The sequence below is a fragment of the Melanotaenia boesemani genome, chromosome 18 (genome assembly GCF_017639745.1).
Source record: "Melanotaenia boesemani isolate fMelBoe1 chromosome 18, fMelBoe1.pri, whole genome shotgun sequence".
NCBI lineage: Eukaryota > Metazoa > Chordata > Actinopteri > Atheriniformes > Melanotaeniidae > Melanotaenia > Melanotaenia boesemani.
The window spans coordinates 9,324,605-9,344,093 of record NC_055699.1 but is presented as its reverse complement, the minus strand read 5'-3'; the positions used below and the strand labels follow the sequence as shown (position 1 = coordinate 9,344,093).

The window sequence follows — 19,489 nt, the reverse complement described above, 5'->3', positions numbered from 1 at the left end:
CTGACAGACCACAGGTCATTAGTATTACATTAGGCTAGGTTCACACTGCAGGCTGAAGTGACCCAAATCTGATTTTTTGGCCCCTATGCAACCTGAATCTGATCTTTTCATTTCAAATGTAACCCAGGCCACTTAGATATGTGGTCCTAAATCCGATACGTATCTGATCTTTTGCCATGCGACTTCAGTCTGAATGGCCAGGTCGCATTAATCCGACCTACATGTCATACACATCATTGTTTATAAACTCTTATCTGTAAAGGCGCTCACATCACTCTCCCATCTTTCCTGACTGTGACTCCTTACCCACACGTTTCTCTGTATAGACGTTGCTGCCACTGCTCCACAAAATGCCATGGCCAAAAATCTGTCTCTCCTCTTTGCAATCTCCTCCTAAAAATGATGCCATCGAAAATGTGCTGGCTATGGTTGGATAATAAATTAAAAATTGCAACATAAGCTCCGCTGTTACCGTCCATATGTACTTCCGCAAACACGAAGACGTCGCACGCACACTCACTGTCAGGTCGTCGTGTCTTCAACGCATGCAGGACACTTTTGATGTGCATAAGGTTCATACAAGAGATTACATACAAGTCACATTTAATTGGAAATGTGAACGGACTCTCAAGAAAAATCACAAAAAAATCCGAATTGAGCATTATGCCCTGTAGTGTGAACCTAGTACTTTAATATTTTGCCTAAGAACAACAAACACAAGATTTTACATTTTCTTTGGTTTATTTTTAGGTGGAAATTAGAAACTTGGACTTATCATTAATTACTGAAGACAGCGGGATCTGCATACAAAATTTAACTAGAAGTGTAGATGAAACACTAAGGAATGGGCTGTCAGTGAAACCCAGGGGTTAAATTAAGCCTTTACAGTACACAACAGAGAAATTATGACAGGATTTTGACTCATCTACCACCCGCTGGCTGGCCGCTACATAACCTCTGAGTCTGCATTGCAGTGTTTACCAACCTTAAACAGTTCACCGCATGACTCGTGACATGATTATGTCCAAAAGAAACATCAGAACCAGCTTTATGTGGCAGAACAACAGAGGAAGAAAATGCTAATATTTTAGAATAAAACTGCCCACCAAGTATTAGTCAGTTTGTTGAATGGTAGTTTAAGCTGCCAGGCTAATACTGTAATCTCCATCATGCATTAAAAATGTGCTTTTGTTCAAATTCACGTTTGAATCGGTTGCAGTCTCCAATTTTTTTTCCCACCGATTTAAATTAAGTCTATTTTTGGATTTTTTAGGGTTTTTTAGAATTGTTTTCTTGGCCATAGCTAGAGAAACTAATATCCTGTCCTTGTATCTAGTGTGTAGGTGTATCGTTGTAGGTCTCCCAGCCGGCATAGGGATGGGGGGAGAAAGGGGGTCTACAGCTCAGACTGAAAGTTTTTGGGTAACTTTTAACCAGAAGTTGTTATTTGGTGTGCACACCCATGACTACGTGATGTCAGAAACACCCATGATGCATTGATAGCAGATGTTGGTAGTCCCATTTTATATTTCTTATATTAAGTGATGTGAGTTCTATGAATGATTTTATATTGAATTAGTTGTAAATTAGCATTTGAAAGTATCAATCTTTATGTTTATTGTATTTCTAATTATTGATTTAAGTTGTAGATAATAAAAAAGACTGTTGGTTTTTGATTGCATATTTCTGAGATAAGTCATGGAAACTCATGAAGTTATTGTTATTAAATCTTTTTATCATGTAAACAAACAACAGATCACTTTATCTAACGTCCATGTAAACATGTCAGCAGAAATCTCTGATCAGATTGATTTCAGTCAGATTAAATATTTGTCCATGTAAACGTAGTTTTTAATCGCCCTCAGTGCAGTACAAAAATCCCCAATAGAGTCGAAAAAAGATCCACAAAAACACTTTAAGACTATTTACTCCATCATTAGCCTAGTATGAAAACAAAGACAATAATTAGGCTTACATTAAAAAAAAGATTCCTCAAAATAAGTCCAGAAAAAGTCTTAAAGTACAGGACAGATATCAGCCAGCTGTGCTGCAATTTGTATTTGATATATCTAGAAAGAAATATAGTGACAATTATCATCTCTAATAGATATAATATCTAATAGGGTTAACAGTGTTTAACTGTTACAAGATTAGCATCAATTTTAGTTTTATCACAATCATTAATTAAATAAATTGGCTCCTTTAGTAAGATGTTACATATCTAACCTAATAACACACCTGTGGGTTTTTCCTGAAAACAAGTTAATTTACTGTGGAACGTCTAATGTCTTCACTTGAATTCATACAGAGAATAAAATCATACTATGTGGATCCATTTATTATTATTATTGAAGCCTGGTGAGGTTTAATTGATCAGTTTCATTACTTATATTGATCACATTAAATGGTCACTAAAGTTTCAGCTCCTGAAACAAACTTTTTTCATTTCTAAATTCTTTATGAGCTGCTGTCCCGTTTCCTAGAATCAAAACTAGTTGACTGGGAAATATGCTCCAACAAATCACACACAAGTGAGTCACTATCGGCTCGTGATTAATTGACGTATTAAACTACAAACAATGTCCGTTGCCTTCAGCAGACATTCTGTTCATTACACATTTAATTTAATTTCAACTTTGAGTGATAAAACATCACCTATGGAAACTTTTTTTCTGAAGAGAGACAAGCAAAGAATCCTCTTTAAAAAGTAGTTGTTTTTTTTGTTGTTGTTGTTTAGCTTAGTTTTTTTGTTGTTTTTGTCAGAAATGCAGATTTTATTTCTGGGGCCAGGATCCCACAAAATTAGATATCTGCTATCCCTTCGTCTTTTCCTTCCATCCTGTTAATTATCTGACCTCTTCCTCTCATCATGTGGCTCTCTGGGGGAAATCTGACAGACTGGAAGGACTTTTGTCTGTTTTAGAGGAGTGAAAACGATGGGAGCCCCCTTCCAGAAAGATATACTTGCTGTGCATACAAACATGAACATCAGGGTTCTCCATCATATGTGTATATACTTGCTGCACCTCAACAACAGCACAACACGGCCAAAACACTCGATACTGTGGGTCACTGCTAGGGGCAGTACACAGCACTTGGACTCTGACATAGTGAAAAAGCCAATCTGCCGGTCACATTATTCTGTAAACAACAGTTTACCAATCTGTTGCCAACTGTTAATCCACAAGTGTGTCACTCAGTGCTTTAAGTGGAACAAAATAAGTGGTGGTACTCCCTTAATGACTTGCTGTCAGTTTGTCATACACTACAAATATGGGACAAAAACATGGGTGATACTTATATGTAGATCTATAAATCGATCTATAGATCAATAGTTTTATTGCATAGAAATGACAAAGAACAAACTAACAAAGCAAGTTTTAAATCAAATACACATTTGCCAAATTCAAAGTGCCATGGAGACACTTTTATTAACTTCAAGCCACATTAAAATTAACATTAAAAATAAAACTGAAAAGTAAAAACATAAAGTAAAAGCTCCTTAAAAACATAAAGAAGTGATAAGTCCCATTTAGACTTATTTAGTTTATTAACAGACTTATTTAACGGCATATTACTATTACAGTTTTTCCTCTGTGAAATATATTTTTTCTTAAGATAATATTGCTAAAGTGTCATAGGCCAGGCCAAATCTTATCTTTTATCTGAAAATAATCTTCAAAAACTCAAATGCTGACCAGCCACACTGTGAGTGTCAGATTAAACATGTTGAAAGTCAAATTGGTAATCAGATAATACGAGTTGTAATACAGAAATGTGTGAAATTCAAAATAGCCTGAACTTGAGGGCAACAAAAACAAGCGGAGTCCACTTCCATCACACAGCAGGGATAGATATATAGATGGAAAGGAGATGGCAATGGCTGAAAGAAAAAGCAAATATAAGCAGGAAGACATTAGCTACGAATATGAGGAAATTTTATTAATCAAGAACGTATATGTCCCATTTTTAGTATTTTAAATAATTGTATATGGCTTGACGTCGTACAGCAAGCGTTGTGAGTCAAAACAAAATATTTCTTTTGAGGCAACTTTTTTTCTTTTAAATTACCAAATACGAGCTGTAAACTGTGGTGAGGTCGGAGGAGCGTATACTGACTGCTGAGGAAAGCTGATAAAAGTCCTGGTATGCATTGTACGCTGTAAAAAAAAGTCCCGGTATGCTAAGGGATAACATTTGAAAGTGCCGGTACTGCGTACCGGTGCATACCAGCCCACTTAAAGCACTGGTGTCACTGTGCAAAGGGGAATAAAAATCACAAAGATGCCAGTAGTTACCAACAAGGGGCCAAGAGGCACTCCTCAAAAATATCTGCCACTGTGTTTACCTCTGACCTCGTGTTCACGCTCTTGTTCATGTTCCTCTAGCATTTAGCATGAGTGGCCTCACGCTCCTAGTGTACCAAATGTATGCTAAGAACACGCGGCAGCCATGATATGTATGCAAATGCCTTGCTAACAGCAAATAGCCTATATCGCAGCCCTTTCAGCTTTTAGGGTCAAAGCTGATTTTAGCTGCCTACTGGCCTGATCCATGATCAAACATGACAAAACTGGATATTTTAGGACACAAACCAGAGCGCTGCTGTGTCAAACAACAAATTGCTTCACAGCATTTTGCTGCAGCTTTGCTCTGTCTATGTGGCAATTCATCAGTTTTTCTGCTGCTCAAACAGCCATCTGAGCATGTGCAGAGGACCCCGTCATCACAGGCCTGAGGGGAAAGCATTTTTAACCTGTGGACTGATTGCCAGATCAGGATATGCAGCATCATTCAGGCTGACAGGGAAGGGTGTGAAGAAGCTGTAGAGAAGTTCATAGCAAGCTAAGGCCCCTGAGGCTGTGCAGTGACATCAGGTGATTGGTGATATAATCCTCTTACTGTACACATTACATGCTGTAATGGTTTGAGTAAACTTTGGACAGACCTCTCTGGTTTCAGCTGGCCTGCAGAGCCTCAACAAAGAAGACAGACAGAAAAAATCAGCTTTGAATTTACACATCACACGGGCTGAGACAGTTCTCAGCTTTGTTTTTTATTAATGGGTGGTACCAGCTGGGTGCTTTATGATCCCCCTCACAGGTGTGAGCTGTGTTACTGCTATGTTACGCTTGATAACACATAGCTCATCATGCATCCATGCATTTTTAAGCCTACAGTTTGTACTAGGGTCATCCTACAATTTATTAAAAATACTTTAATTTTTCTCGAAATGACCATTGGAGTAAGTATGACTGTGTTCAACTGCTGTGCAATGATGTTGTGCCAGCATGTTATATGAATGCCTGAGATGCGTATCACAGCTGCATGTGTTGCATGTTTATTATAGTTAATCATTTTTTCTACTGATTTATGCCATGGGTAACATTAGCAGAATAATCAAAGTCTCCAACTATTGCTGTCAGTTTAGTAAATGTTTCTACATTTTTTTGGTCAAGTCAACATTAACAGATAGTAAAGCAGTATTAGTTTTTTAGTTCTTTAAAGAAAAAAAACAATATTTTAAAACTTAGTCATATTTTTCCATTAAGTAAATAATGTAAAATATTTGGATTCATCTCCAAATTGGTTATCACAGGCAACATCTGCAATGCAATTGAAGGAGAAAATGTTAATGTGTGAGCGCTTGTTCTTGTCATTTTACCAGGTCAACAAATTATTTAGGTTATTAAAGCTACATCCACACTATTTGCAGCAGGTCATCCCTCTCCAGGAACAGAATTTTCTCTATCGTTATCTTCCATAAAAGCTGCTTCACTGTCCAGTGTTCTCCTCTGTTTGACAGGTAGTTCTAAAGCATAATGTATTAACAGGAACCTTTTCATTCTTTTGTGGATAAACCATCTCTGTCTGTGCAAACCTTACAAGCTCAATATTTTGTTGTCATATATTTATTTAATTTTAAACAACAGGAAGCTGTCCTTTTTGTACATCATGCACTGTAACCTGCCTTGCTCCATTCTTTTTTATAGTTTTAATGCTGACATTTACTGACAATGCTCAGAATTATACATAAAGTAATTTTTTTGAAGGGTCATTAAAAAGACATTTTGTAAAGGTAAATACACACCCACTCAGAGCCCCATCCTTCCATATTAAAAAGAAAACCTGGTTAATTAGTGTAATTTGCTGCTGCTATAAAATGAGCTACTGTGGTTTTCCAAGAATTTTAAGGTGCTACATAAAATCTTAATAATAATAAAACTTATCTGTGAAAATAAGAAACAATGCAATATGTTACAAAGTCAGAACACTACATGTAACTCTATAAACCTTTAATGGGAGATTGTGATTTTAAGTTTCTGTGTAGGCCCTGATTCCATCACTCCCTGGGAATGTGTTTTTCAAATTTGATATTGGGAGGAGCAAAGAAGAGGCAGAGAGCGAGACAGTTTAATTACACCGCCCATACAGGGGGTTATGTTTGATACGTGTCCTGGAGAGTGAGCTCACTTGAGAAGCAGCAGAGCAGCTTGAGCTGAATTCCTGAACTAACTCCCAGGTGTGTGAATTGTGTTCACTGACAATGGCTTCCAACAGTAATTTCCCCCATCTGCGTTTTTAATGCTGTACCAGTATCATGGTTCAGTGTTGTCCTGTGTCCACAGAGATATCTTTGGATTCTCTGAATTCTTTAATGGTTCTAAAGAAAATCATTAAAGAATCCATTAAAGTATTATTCTTAAATTACCTAAATCACAGCTGAACTCTTTCACATCTCTATGAGACATCAATCCTGTCTGAGATGCTCTTTTTTAAACTAAATCAGTTAGTAATCTGTTGTCAATTCAACTAATTACTTGTGTGATGTTCAACTGGTCATTTTCCTTAAAGCTTTATACAATATTTCCTTTCTTTTGTTGCCCATATGCTAATTTATTTTGAACAATTTATTTTTGCTAACTTATCTTTTACAACCCATTCAAAGTCAGGATATGGTAGCAGCACTATAAACAGAGAAGCCCAGACTTCTCGACCACTTCTTCCAGCTCATCCAGGAATCTCATTGTGTTCCCAGGTCAGCCAAAAAACATAGTCCCTCCAGCATCTTTAATGTTTGCATCAAATTCAAAATGAGTCCATATCGCTCAAAAATCTGTAAAAATGTCTCAGTTTCAACATTTGATACAGTATTTGTGCTACTTTAAGTTAAACAATTATTAACTATTTTCAAATCAGTTAATTTAGTCTTTATTTCATGCTTTTTGAAGAGCAGGGTTATATAAACTCAACGTATTACACCTCTGCTGCAACCTTAATGTAATAAAGCTGAATCTGATTTGTAGCTTGTGGAGCTCACTTCCCAAGAAAATTGCTTCAAAAGATCTCAGCATCTTCCCAGTAATAGTGTTACTGTTACTTGGAATAATAAGAGTCCTTATTGAAGCTACTTCACTGACAGAAAATAATTCCAGATTAAAGCTGTCCACTATATATTTATGTCTTTATAGCACAGCAACAGTAGGTCATGATATGCAACACAGGTCCCTGGCCAGATGCTAAATGTTTACCTTATGGTTCATGGCTAATATCCTGAGGTCACCACGGTGCTCCTGATTTGTATATTCTTGATTTGCCAAGAAGAAATTACTCAACTTAAGGTGGCAGCAGGAGTCTCAGTCACAAATATCTGAACTTTTGCAGATGAAAACAAAGCGGGCCTCATGCCATGATACTGCACAGAAGAAAATACAGGGAGGTCTTTGTGACTTGGGGAAACCAACACTTAAATACACTTTTAGAGGATTAGAGACGCACCCTCAGCAGCATCAAACTGTCAGATATGCCATCCATTCTCCATTAAGACTCGAATATTTTTAGGAGCTGTAAAATTGTCACAAAAAAATTCAGACCCACAGTGGCTTCAGAGTGGTGTGGAGAGGGGGGAGGGGGGGTGTATTCTGCCTATTTGAGGACTCAGTGCTGTTGCTGCAGCTGCTGAGTTTCTCACAGTAGCAATTTCAAGGACGCCAAAATGAATTACACATAGGCAGTTCACGTTTGGTAAAATCTCTTTACCTAATCCACACAATCCCATCCTCCTCAGCTAATTCCATATCTGCAACAATTTTTAAAAAGCGCCACGCACACACGTGCATGCACGGACACAGTCCTGCATTCCCTTATCCTCTCGCATTCTCTTTCTCTTTCACAAAATATTTGGTGAGCACTGATCTGTGATTTGCATGAGCAGTAATTAGGAGGCTTGGGGATTAAAGGCACTACAGTATGCTTGACTGAGGAGATGCTCAGTGGGAGGTGTTACTTAATCGACAAGTGCCATTCAGATAATAAAGCAATGAATAACAATTGCTCCCCAATGCGTTTTCCTGACACCTCAGTGAGGCTATTTTACAAGCCGTTAGAGGTAGAAAACAGGAGACAAAAGGAAATAAGACTATCAGCAGCTATCAGGGAGCTGGTTGGCGGTGCAGCTGGGTCTGTGATGTGTGTGTGAGGACACTGATACCAGAGCGCAAACCTTACATGTGTGTGAACCAGCAGCCTGTCTGTGTTTACTCCATCCTTCACCCTGCTCCTATCCCACAAGGCCCCTGCGCCTTTCTCCTCTGCTGACGTCTTATCAGGGGACAGCTCGTCAGGGACACACGTGCCATCGTTCTGACACTGACCGTGGGTCATTGAAATGCAAACAGAGAACACACTAAACCAAATGGGGTCGAAGAGCAGCAAATATTTGGCCAGGACGTTTTTTTTTTTTTTTTCCTTTCTCTGATGGAGCTGGGCTGTTTATGGTTGATGAAACAAGGTTAGAGCAGATGGCTATTCAGTGCACAGAGCTTTCATCCTCAAATCAAATAAAGCCAATACTTGTAGAAACAAGAATGGTTGGGGCTGACCATTCAATCTCCTCTCATTAAAAATTTAACAAGAAGAAGGTCAGTGCAATTAAATGATGCATCCAAAAACCAATACAGTGTGGAATTAATTATGTGAAAGGATAGTTTGTTTTTTTCTGTTAGAGCTGCTTGTTGCTTAATAAAGCTCAGCGATGAGTGGAAACTGTGTGACTGGAGCATTTAGAAAGAAAGTGCTTCTGAAATCATCACCATCAAACTGTCACTTTCACACTCCCCCATTCAAAAAGGAGGTTAACTACAGGAGAGTAGCTCCCTCTATCTACCAAAACCAACAGAGAAACAACAGGTCTGAGTGATTTCCTCTGAAAGATAATTGCTTTCGTTGGCATATTTTCTATCAGGCAGCAACAGGCGGTTAGACAAACAGCCATTATTTATGTTCCATTTAAACAAGTCAGGGAGAAACATAAAAACTTCCTCACCTTCATCCCAAGTTAGACTAAAGAAAATAAGTTTTTAAAAGCTAATACAGAATATACATAAGCAAAATTGTTTTCAGCACAATAACCTTAGAATTAAATAAAGAAAAATATCACATTAAACAATAGAGGATGCTGCAAAGTTGGTGGAAGTGAATGAATTGGTTAACAGAGCGTGTGTCAAGTTGCTTTCTTTAGTTTTAAACTGGAAGTTAAGTGGAGTACTTTCCTCTTTCACCAACACAAAAGCAGCCTGTTTGTTAACTGTTACAAGTTCTTCAAACAGTAAATCAAACACCCAGTGGGAGAAAACAACAAAAAAAGGCTTTGACATGTGTTTCCTTTCATTTAAATATCTAAGAACCTCTGGAAATAGGAAATTGTTTATGTGTTTTCTTATTCCGTTTGATAAATTACCACTCAATTTACTTTCCCAGCATGAATCAACTGTATTATATTATTCCACACCAACTGGCACCAGCCTCCCACTGACTGGCACTGTCACCGTTTTCAAGAAATTGTGGATCTCATCACATTACGCATCACTGAAAGTTAAGATTTCTGATGAAACTTGAAGCTGAGTTTGACTAAGGGATGCTGCAAGGAAGGAAAGTATCATCAACAAATATTTAAAATAGGATCAACAAAAAAACAACAACAAAAAATGTGTATGTTTTTTTATTTTTAAAAGAAATACCAGTAAAAACTTATGTTCTTTGAAAACTACATATGAAAAATATATGAAACTGCCACCATTTAGAGGTAAAGAATATTCTTTTGAGAAAGATACTGCTGCATCAAAACTGATGCAAAGATTGCTGTACACATTTTTTCCTGCATCTAAACCTTTCCCCTACAGTGCTGTGTGAAACTGTTTGATCCAGCCCTCGTTTTTTTTATATTTTCCTCTCAAGCAGCCAGACTTTTTTTTTATCTTTTAAACTGACCTTGAACAATAGTTCTCCAGACTTTCTGAAGGTCTTTCAGAGTGTTTTTCTTTATATACTGGCTGCCTCTTCACTCATATTTAGCTTAGCCTGTGTACATGACAGTTTTCAGAGAAATGCGTTTTTTTTTTTATTGTTGATCCACTTAAGACTGATCTATAAATCATTCAAGCGTTAAAATGTTCCCAACTCAAGTCATGAACCAGTCTTGTGTGTGTACAACTCAACAACAAATCTTAAATTAAATCTTGGGAAATTATGTTACTAGCAGCTTGTCACAAAAACACACCATTTGTTCCCATTTCTTTATTAAAAATGTCAAAGAGTACACAGTTAGACAGAAATATAATATTTTTTGTACAAACAAGGTTATTCCTAAAGAGTTATCAACCAACACTTGGAATATTTCAGCATGGTGTGCAGTGGGTAAATAAACGATCAATATGGGGTGACACAGGGTTCATAGACCACAATAAACCCTGCTTATCTTTCATTTATTTATTTAATCAAACTGGACTTAGTGCATTGCATTAAAACCCCGGCGGTACATTATTTAATTGCTTATGTACAAGCAAATATTTAAAATGTTTTATATCCAGGTTAAAAACTATGTTATTTCCTTTTGTAAATGATTTTTACATTGCAATTTCACTTCACTAAAACGTCATCATTTCTTCTTTTTTATGTTTGTTCTTCAACAGTTATTGAAATGTTAGCCAGTGCATGTGTATATATTTGATCATTTGTAATGTAACCCTGTCTCTGACCCAAAGACTGTGTGCTGACCCTAAATCCAGCAATTTAGGCTTATATCAGACTTATTTTAGGCTCTTTTAAGCTTATATGAATGTCCTAGATGGTGAATAATATTATAACTCTAAAGGGGATTCATTTTAGAATATATTTGCCAAAAAGTTTTAAGGAAAAAAAAAAGCTTATTTTTTTAATACTAGGTCTTGCAAGTGCTCTCTGAAACTAAGCCTTTTAAGGTTTCTATCAAGCTTTCACTAAACTAAATACATAATTGGAAAGTTCCTCATTTGAAGAATAACAAATGAACACTTTACATCAGGGGTGCCCAAGGCCAGTCCTCAAAAGCTACTCTTCTGCAACTTTTAACTGCATCCCTTCTCCAACATACCTGAATCAATGTCTGAATTCCCTCATCCACAAGTCATTCAGCTATGCAGAAGCCTGGAAACGAGCCATTCATTTAATTCAGGTGTGTTGGAGAAGGGATGCATCTAAAGGTTGCAGGATAGTAGCTCTCGAGGACCAGACTTGGACACCCCTGTTCTACATGACTCCTTTGGAAAACTGACTTTTGATCCTTGACCCCTGTGCATATTTGAAGGCTTATGATTTAACATGAAAAGGGGCCATGATTGTATTTCTTCCAGTTTTTAGAACATGCTCTAAATATAGCAAAATCTGGATATATCTGTTAACGTAGATCAAATACCTAATAAAGCTGAACTAATAATTACACTACTTCTAGATTATATATATTGATAATATGTAAATACAATGGTTTATCTGAGATATATAAGCTTCTATAAAATAAAGTGGGTGTAGGCTGGTACTTCCTCTGGTTTTGCAGTTGTTAATAGGGTAGTAAAAAATCTTATTTAATTTCATATTGTAAAACCAAACTGTCAATTACTAAAAAAACTAAATGATCGGTGGTGAGAAGAAAATAAATATGTTGGTTTATTTAAGATATTCCAAAACATTTTGTAAATGACAGCTTTCGCATGACATCTACACCAAGAGCAGCCAATGGGATGAGGAAAAAGCACCAGAGAGGCTTTCATGTAAAACCCAGAGTGGCATAATATGTCTCGCTGATTATTACTGTAAAGTTTGTGTTATAAAACATAAGATTCTTTTTGTCAATTTGCACTTTATTTACTTAAGATGTATTTTAGTTTGTAAAGCACTTTGGGCAGCATGACAGGCTGCCCAAATATATAAATAAACTTGACTTGATTTGATTTTCATGTGCATAAAATATAAACTTGTGAAAACAATAAATACATTTTAAGACAAAAATAAAAAGAAGAATATATATATATACATACACATACTTTTGACAGGATAAAAATAAGTGGTTGGTTCTGGTGTCAGTTCTTTTTCCCGCACTGTGGGTCACTGTCTGTAGGGGTGTATATGGGGGAGTCTGTATGGGGGTATATTTAGGGAGATGACACAAGTTGTTGATCAGTCTGACAGCTGTTGAAAAGAAGCTTTTCAACTTCTTGCTCGTCCTGCAACTGATGCTTCTGAATCTTTTCCCAGATGGTAGCAGGGAAAGATGTGGTGGGATGGGTGATGGAGGTCCATAATGATGGAAGTGGCTCTGAGGGTGAAGCGCTGCTCAGACAGTTCCATCAGGGAGGGGAGTGGGGCACCTACAATCCTGCTGGCCGCCATCACTACTCTGATATACTGGAAACATCTGGTTAGGATGCCTCCTGGACACCTCCCTGATGAGGTGTTCTGAGCAGGTCCCACTGGGAGAAGGGTCCGGGGGAGAGCCCGGACAGCTGGAGGGATACCAATATGTGGTAATGCCTCAAGATCCCCTGGACGACCTGGAAAAAGTGGCTGGGAAAAGGAAAAGTCTGGGCTTCCCTGTTTTGGCTGCTGCCCCTGCAACGCCCTGGAAGAAGTGGAAAAAAATTGTTAGATGAATGGATATTAGCTGTGACACACATGTGCACAAAATGACTTTATTAGAAAGCAAAACTTTTATAGTTTCATACTGTTTTCTTATAACCTTCAACAAGTGAATGCAAACCATCCATAGTTTTCTGTCACTGTTGAAAATGTTCTGACCAAGACCATAGCCCATAGAATGAATACGCACGCTGTGTAGGTGCACCGATCTCTCACATTGCTAGAAATATGTAGTAAATCAATGAAATGTTATGTGCGTACAAATCCACCAGGTAAAGAGAATACATTGTTTAGTCCCCTCCTTTCTTCTTAGGAGACTAAAATTATACTTTCGATCTTGTAAATAAAACAATCAAATCATTAGCCAGGTTTCATTATCTGATTATGTAAAAAAAAAAGAAAAAGAAAAAGAAAGAAAACATGCACACCTACACACACAAAAAGGATATTATTAGAGAGCAAAACTTTCATAGTGTTAATATAGTGAAATTATGATGAAGATGATAAAAAAAATTTCCTGCATTAGAAACCAGAAAAGTAATGCTAACATCACGACAAAGCTCCACTACTGTATTGACTTAACATTGCCCCGATTTCCCTGGTCTGACCACAGAAATAAGTTTTGAGACTTCGTGATTATTTCATGTATTTCTGTGAGATCCGGTTGGGACAAACCCAATCTAATGAGGAAGATGATGTGATGTAAATGAAAGCGCCAGAACAGTGAAGTGAGTCTTAAGGTCACCTCCTAAACATTGGAAAATACAAGAAAAAACAACTATTTTCAAATTTAAGTAAACTCTTTTGTTCAAGTATGGAAACTGATGGTGAGGTCATCCGGCTGTCATATTGCCTGTCATAACATCCCGCTATGAGAGCTCTGTTATGATCCGACGACCTCTCTCTGGGAAATTAGGCTTTTGACATTTATAGCTGTTGCACATCCGTCCCTGACGCACTTGTTGTTTGCTCTTTGTTTTATTGAGCGTGATGAGTCAGTCTTTCCTTTCTACTGTCCAGCACGGTCGACTCTGTTACCACGGCGATTTATCCTTCAGACAGCGCCTGCAGTCTGATTGATCAAACCGTTGATGATGCCTGTTGGTGGCACAAAAGACAGCACAGATTAAAAAACGTTCATTTTGTAGATTTAAAGGAGGATCACAGTGAATGAGCTGTATCTCATCTATACAGATTTGAAGAGTTAAAACTAAAAAAGTCAAGAAAACCAGCTCTTGACTTTGTCTCTTATCTAAAACTGCAGCAGGAGCCTTCACAATAATCTGCACTGACCTGCACTGTTGCCGTTTTTGCTTCAAACTAAAGCTTTATTATGCTCCCATTAACTGTTATTTTAGTGGCCATCACACATCTGTTCCTTTAAAGTCTCAGATATGTCTCAGCTGGAACTTTCCACTGATTTGTTTGTAACAACATCATCTGAGAATCTTCCCATTAAAAACACATTTTCCTCTTTTGTTTCCATTTAAAATTGAAGAATGATGTCAAAAGGCAAAAAAAATTGTAACTGTCAGCATGGTAAGGTAAAACCAGATTAGATAGATTATGTAACGATCGGCCCCAAAGCATAAGAATGTAAAAAAAATGGATCCCTTCCGGGAAACAGACCCCAAAGCTGAGAGACAGCCACAAATCATCCAGGTTTCAACAATTTGTAGTATTTTCCCCAGTTTCACTTCTCGAAGATGTTTTGCATCTATTCCTGTCACTCTCCCCGACTGTTTTGAGTATTTTTGTGACCAATTTGCTCCTCCTGCCACTCTCATACTGTGCTGTTGTCAAATTGTGTGTCTTTGTGGTCGTCCCCCCCCCCTTTTTTTTTTGTTTAATAACAAATTATATGACAACATATATAACAAAATACAAAACCCTATATATAATATATACAGTATAAACGACAATATCACATTTCACAGTCCAAAAAAAAAGAAAAGTTATCAGGTATAAATCACACCTCTTCAATTTTTCCTTCTTTTGATCCCTTTCTTTCTCTCTTTCCCATCTATATATATCTTGCAATCATCAGTATAATTGTAAAACTTGTTGTAACACAGAAAGTCAAATATACAGTGCATCCAGAAAGTATTCACAGCGCTTCACTTTTTCCACATTTTATTATGTTACAGCTTCATTCCAAATTATATTAAATTAAGCTCTTACCTCAAAATTCTACACACAATACCCCATTATGACAAGGTGAAAAAAGTTTTTTTTTAAGTTTTTGAATTTATAAAAAATGGAAAACGAAGAAATCACATTTACATAAGTATTCATAACCTTTGCCATGGAGCTCAAAATTGAGCTCAGGTGCACCTTGTTCCCACTGATAAGCCTTGAGATGTTTCTACAGCTTAATTGGAGTCCACCTGTGGTAAATTCAGTTGATTGGACATGATTTGGAAAGGCACACACCTGTCTATATAAGGTCCCACAGTTGACCATGCATGTCAGAGCACAAACACCAAGCATGAAGTCGAAAGAATTCTCTGTAGACCTCCGAGACAGGATTGTCTTGAGGCACAAATCTGGGGAAGGATACAGAAAAATTTCTGCTGCTTTGAAGGTCCCAATGAGCACAGTGGCCTCCATCATTCATAAATGGAAGACGTTTGGAACCACCAGGACTCTTCCTAGAGCTGGCCGGCCGTCTACACTGAGCAATCAGGGGAGAAGGGAGGTGACCAAGAACCGGATGGTCACTCTGGCAGAGCTCCAGCGTTCTTCTGTGGAGAGAGGAGAACCTTCCAGAAGGACCACCATCTCTGCAGCAATCCACCATTCAGGACTGTATGGTAGAGTGGCAAGACGAAAGCCACTCCTTAGTAAAAGGCACATGGCTGTCCGTCTTGAGTTTGCCAAAAGGCACCTGAATGACTCTCAGACCATGAGAAACAAAATTCTCTGGTCTGATAAGACAAAGCTTGAACTCTTTGGTGTGAATGCCAGGCGTCATGTTTGGAGGAAACCAGGCACCGCTCATCACCAGGCCAATACCATGCCTACAGTGAAGCATGGTGGTGGCAGCATCATGCTATGGGGATGTTTTTCAGCAGCAGGAACTGGCAGACTAGTCAGGATAGAAGGAAAGATGACTGCAGAAATATACAGAGACATCCTGGATGAAAACCTGTTCCAGAGCGCTCGAGATCTCAGACTGGGGCGACGGTTTATTTTTCAGCAGGACAATGACCCAAAGCACACAGCCAAGATCTCAAAGGAGTGGCTTCAGAACCACTCTGTGAATGTCCTGGAGTGGCCCAGCCAGAGTTCAGACTTGAATCTCCATCTCTGGAGAGATCTGAAAATGGCTGTGCATAGACGTCTCCCATCCAACCTGAAGGAGCTTGAGAAGCACTGCAAAGAAGAATGGGCGAAACTGCCTGAAGATAGGTGTGCTAAGCTTGTAGCATCATATCCAAAAAGACTTGAGGCTGTAATTGCTGCCAAAGGTGGATCAACAAAGTATTAAGCAAAGGCTGTGAATACTTATGTAAATGTGATTTCTTCGTTTTCCATTTTTTATAAATTCAAAAACTTAAAAAAAAAACTTTTTTCACCTTGTCATAATGGGGTATTGTGTGTAGAATTTTGAGGTAAGAGCTTAATTTAATATAATTTGGAATGAAGCTGTAACATAATAAAATGTGGAAAAAGTGAAGCGCTGTGAATACTTTCCGGATGCACTGTATAAACCAATCTTTCCTTTTAGATAATTGAACTATCGGGTTAAAAGGAACAAGAGGGGAGTACATACCAATTAAGATATTTTGTTATAAAATGCTGAACAGAGTTGCGTATAGACCAAAGCAACAACAAAAAAAAAAAAAAGAAAATTAAAAGGAAAGCTCATTTTTTAAAGTATTCCATGTTTGAGGACATTTTGCAATCCTGCATTTATGTATGTAAAATTTGGTAAAGATTATAATATTATTAATTAAGAATTCATTTGATTTTTCTTCGATAACTATCCCACATTTTATAAAATTAAATGAGTTAAAATCTATATGTATGGATTTGTATTGGAGCCGTTTCTGTATCAAATGCCATAGTTTATGGATTATTTCACACCTATAAAACAAATGTTCTGTTGATTCATTACCCTTACATAAATAACAGCTATCTACTATAAATTTAAATTTCGATCGGATGAATTCATTGGAAGGATATGTTTCGTTTATAGTTTTGAAGTGAATTTCTTTCTGTTTAGGAGGAATCGGAAATTTAAGGTAAGTGCTAAAGGGATGTTATTAATAATTAATTTAAGTTGTGTTTATTGTTAAATTCCTCCAGATTTAAAAATTCTCCACTGTTGTTCATCAGATGTACAACCAGATGTTTTTCTTTTTCCATTCATCCATATATACAGATTTTCTTCTATTTGTGATCACTCTGTTGTTCCATATAGGCCATGTGGGCTAAAATTGTGCTTGAACAACATCTTCCAGTAAAGCAGGACTTGCTGGTGAAATGTTGAAAGTTTTGTAGGGAGTTTCAATATTTCAAAGTCACATTTCAATAGAAAATCTAGTCCACCCAGCTTATTAAAGACCAAAGATCGTAACGCAAACCATATTTCATGGTCCTTTTTTAAGAAAGATTGGATCCATTTAATTTTTAAGATACTGTTCGTCTTTGTGGTTGTTACATACTTATCTATGCTTTTTTTCATCCCATTTTGTTTTGTTGGAGTTTTTTCTGTATCAGAGAAATTTTACATGTAGGCTAAGGGCAGGATTTAAAATAAACAACAAAAAAGCAGTTATGTTGGCCTCAGGATGTGTGTTCATTAGACATTCTGTCACCCCTCTTCCACTGTGCAGTCGGGTTTTAACTTTACATGTACGTGCAAGCATGTAAAGATCCTGTTAGCAGAGTCATCATCAGCACTCTCTTTGCAAATTCCACCATTTCCACGTAAATAAAGGGTGAAAGATGCATATTTGTTTTGTTAAACCAGACAATCAGACTTTTTTAAAAAAAAATGCAAACATTTACCCTTGATGATGTTCTTTGGCTCTGCAAGCTGAGGGACCAAAGGGCTTTTCTGACCTTGGGTCATAACATGCTGGGCTTTGGGTTCTGAGGACCTGGATTAAGAAACATTGCTCAATCTATGACAACCTGCACACAAGTCCAGCAAAAGATCAGAACATAAATCTGACTATTTTCTGCACAAATTTCTATTTGTCTAAACTTCTTCTGAATTTATGTTTTTCCGTTTTCACACCTTCAATAAGAGTGACAATGGGTATGTTAACATGAGGCTTTTACACATATGTCTTTCAAGTCAGGTCTGACAGCACCTTCAAGTTAGTGTCAAGTGAGAAAGTGTAGAGGCATGGAGGGGGGGGGGGGGGGGAGTAAGTAGCAGAAGCAGGTCTGCTTCAGCATGTCTACACACATGAAGCCACCATTATGGAACTTGCCACTCTCACCAAATCATGATGCCATCACTCAAGAAATACTGCGACTGGTCTGGTCTGACATGTGTAAGCACATGCAGAGATAGGACTATATCCAAAGTTAATATACACCTAGTGAACAAAGACAGCTAAGCCCAAACACCAGCTGACGTTTGCTGCACAGCCAGTGCAAAGCCAGTGGGGCTGCAGCGGAGGGTAAGGAAGTCATTTGGGATCATTCCTGGTGGTCTCAGCAATATGCATTTTCAGGTATTGTAATAATATGGACGGAAATTGGACTTGTTTCCATGTTTTCCATCCTCTATTTAAGCTCTGCCTTTTTCTCTTTTTCACCTAAATGATTCAATTTGTTCACTGTTTCAGTGTTTCTGGCATTTGATGCTGAGCAGGTGGCATACACTCGGCTTTTAGAGCTTTTCAGTTGGAAACAACCGCCTGCTGCGGCAATTAAACAGGACAAACAGTAACTTTCCAGGCTGTGAAATCCAAACAATGACTTAAATGGATATAAAACACACAGGACTCAGAGGAAAGGCAGAGTTTGGTGGAAATTTTCTTGGTTCCTCAATACAAGCCACGCCATTCATATTGACCCTCATGTCATTCTTCTTAATGAAAAAATGTGGAGTTTTAATGAAGAAAAAGAGGAAGCTGTTATTTCTCTTTTGTAATTTTTTCAAAGCTTTTGTCAAAGTCCAAATTAAAGCTTTTACATGTTGGATTACGCTTTTTCAATTAATATGGGCATAGAAGCTATATTTTTGCATTTTCATTTATTTATTTTTCTATTTTCTGGGCACAGCAGTCTAAAGTGACAAAAGAAAATCTTGTCTCTGTTTGGTTATCATCTGTGGTATTAATGAGGATACCACACAGCATTTTAACAGGCTGTTTTAAGGCCTAATGAAGGGAGTGTTGGGTCAGTCTGAACTTTAATGAGGCGGACTGCTTAGGGATGCTGCTTCGATCACCCATTAATCAGCGCATTGCTCTCAGTTTTCTATTTCCTCTCTACCTCTCGCTGTCTTTCTCATTTTCTCGCCTCTGTAATTACACAGCAGATTCTCCCTGCAGGCTGCAAAGAGTTCAGCAAATGC

The 19,489-nt window shown here is 37.6% G+C and overlaps 1 long non-coding RNA gene across 1 annotated transcript; it reads right to left on the bottom strand.

Moving 5' to 3' along the window:
* Nucleotides 1-292: 292 nt before the first annotated feature.
* On the bottom strand, nt 293-18,863 carry LOC121628968. The gene is made up of 3 exons (XR_006008308.1): nt 18,851-18,863; nt 12,681-12,688; nt 293-423 (listed from the first exon to the last, which is right to left on the bottom strand). It is a non-coding gene; the product is annotated as an uncharacterized LOC121628968 (long non-coding RNA).
* Between the last annotated feature and the right edge of the window lie 626 nt (nt 18,864-19,489).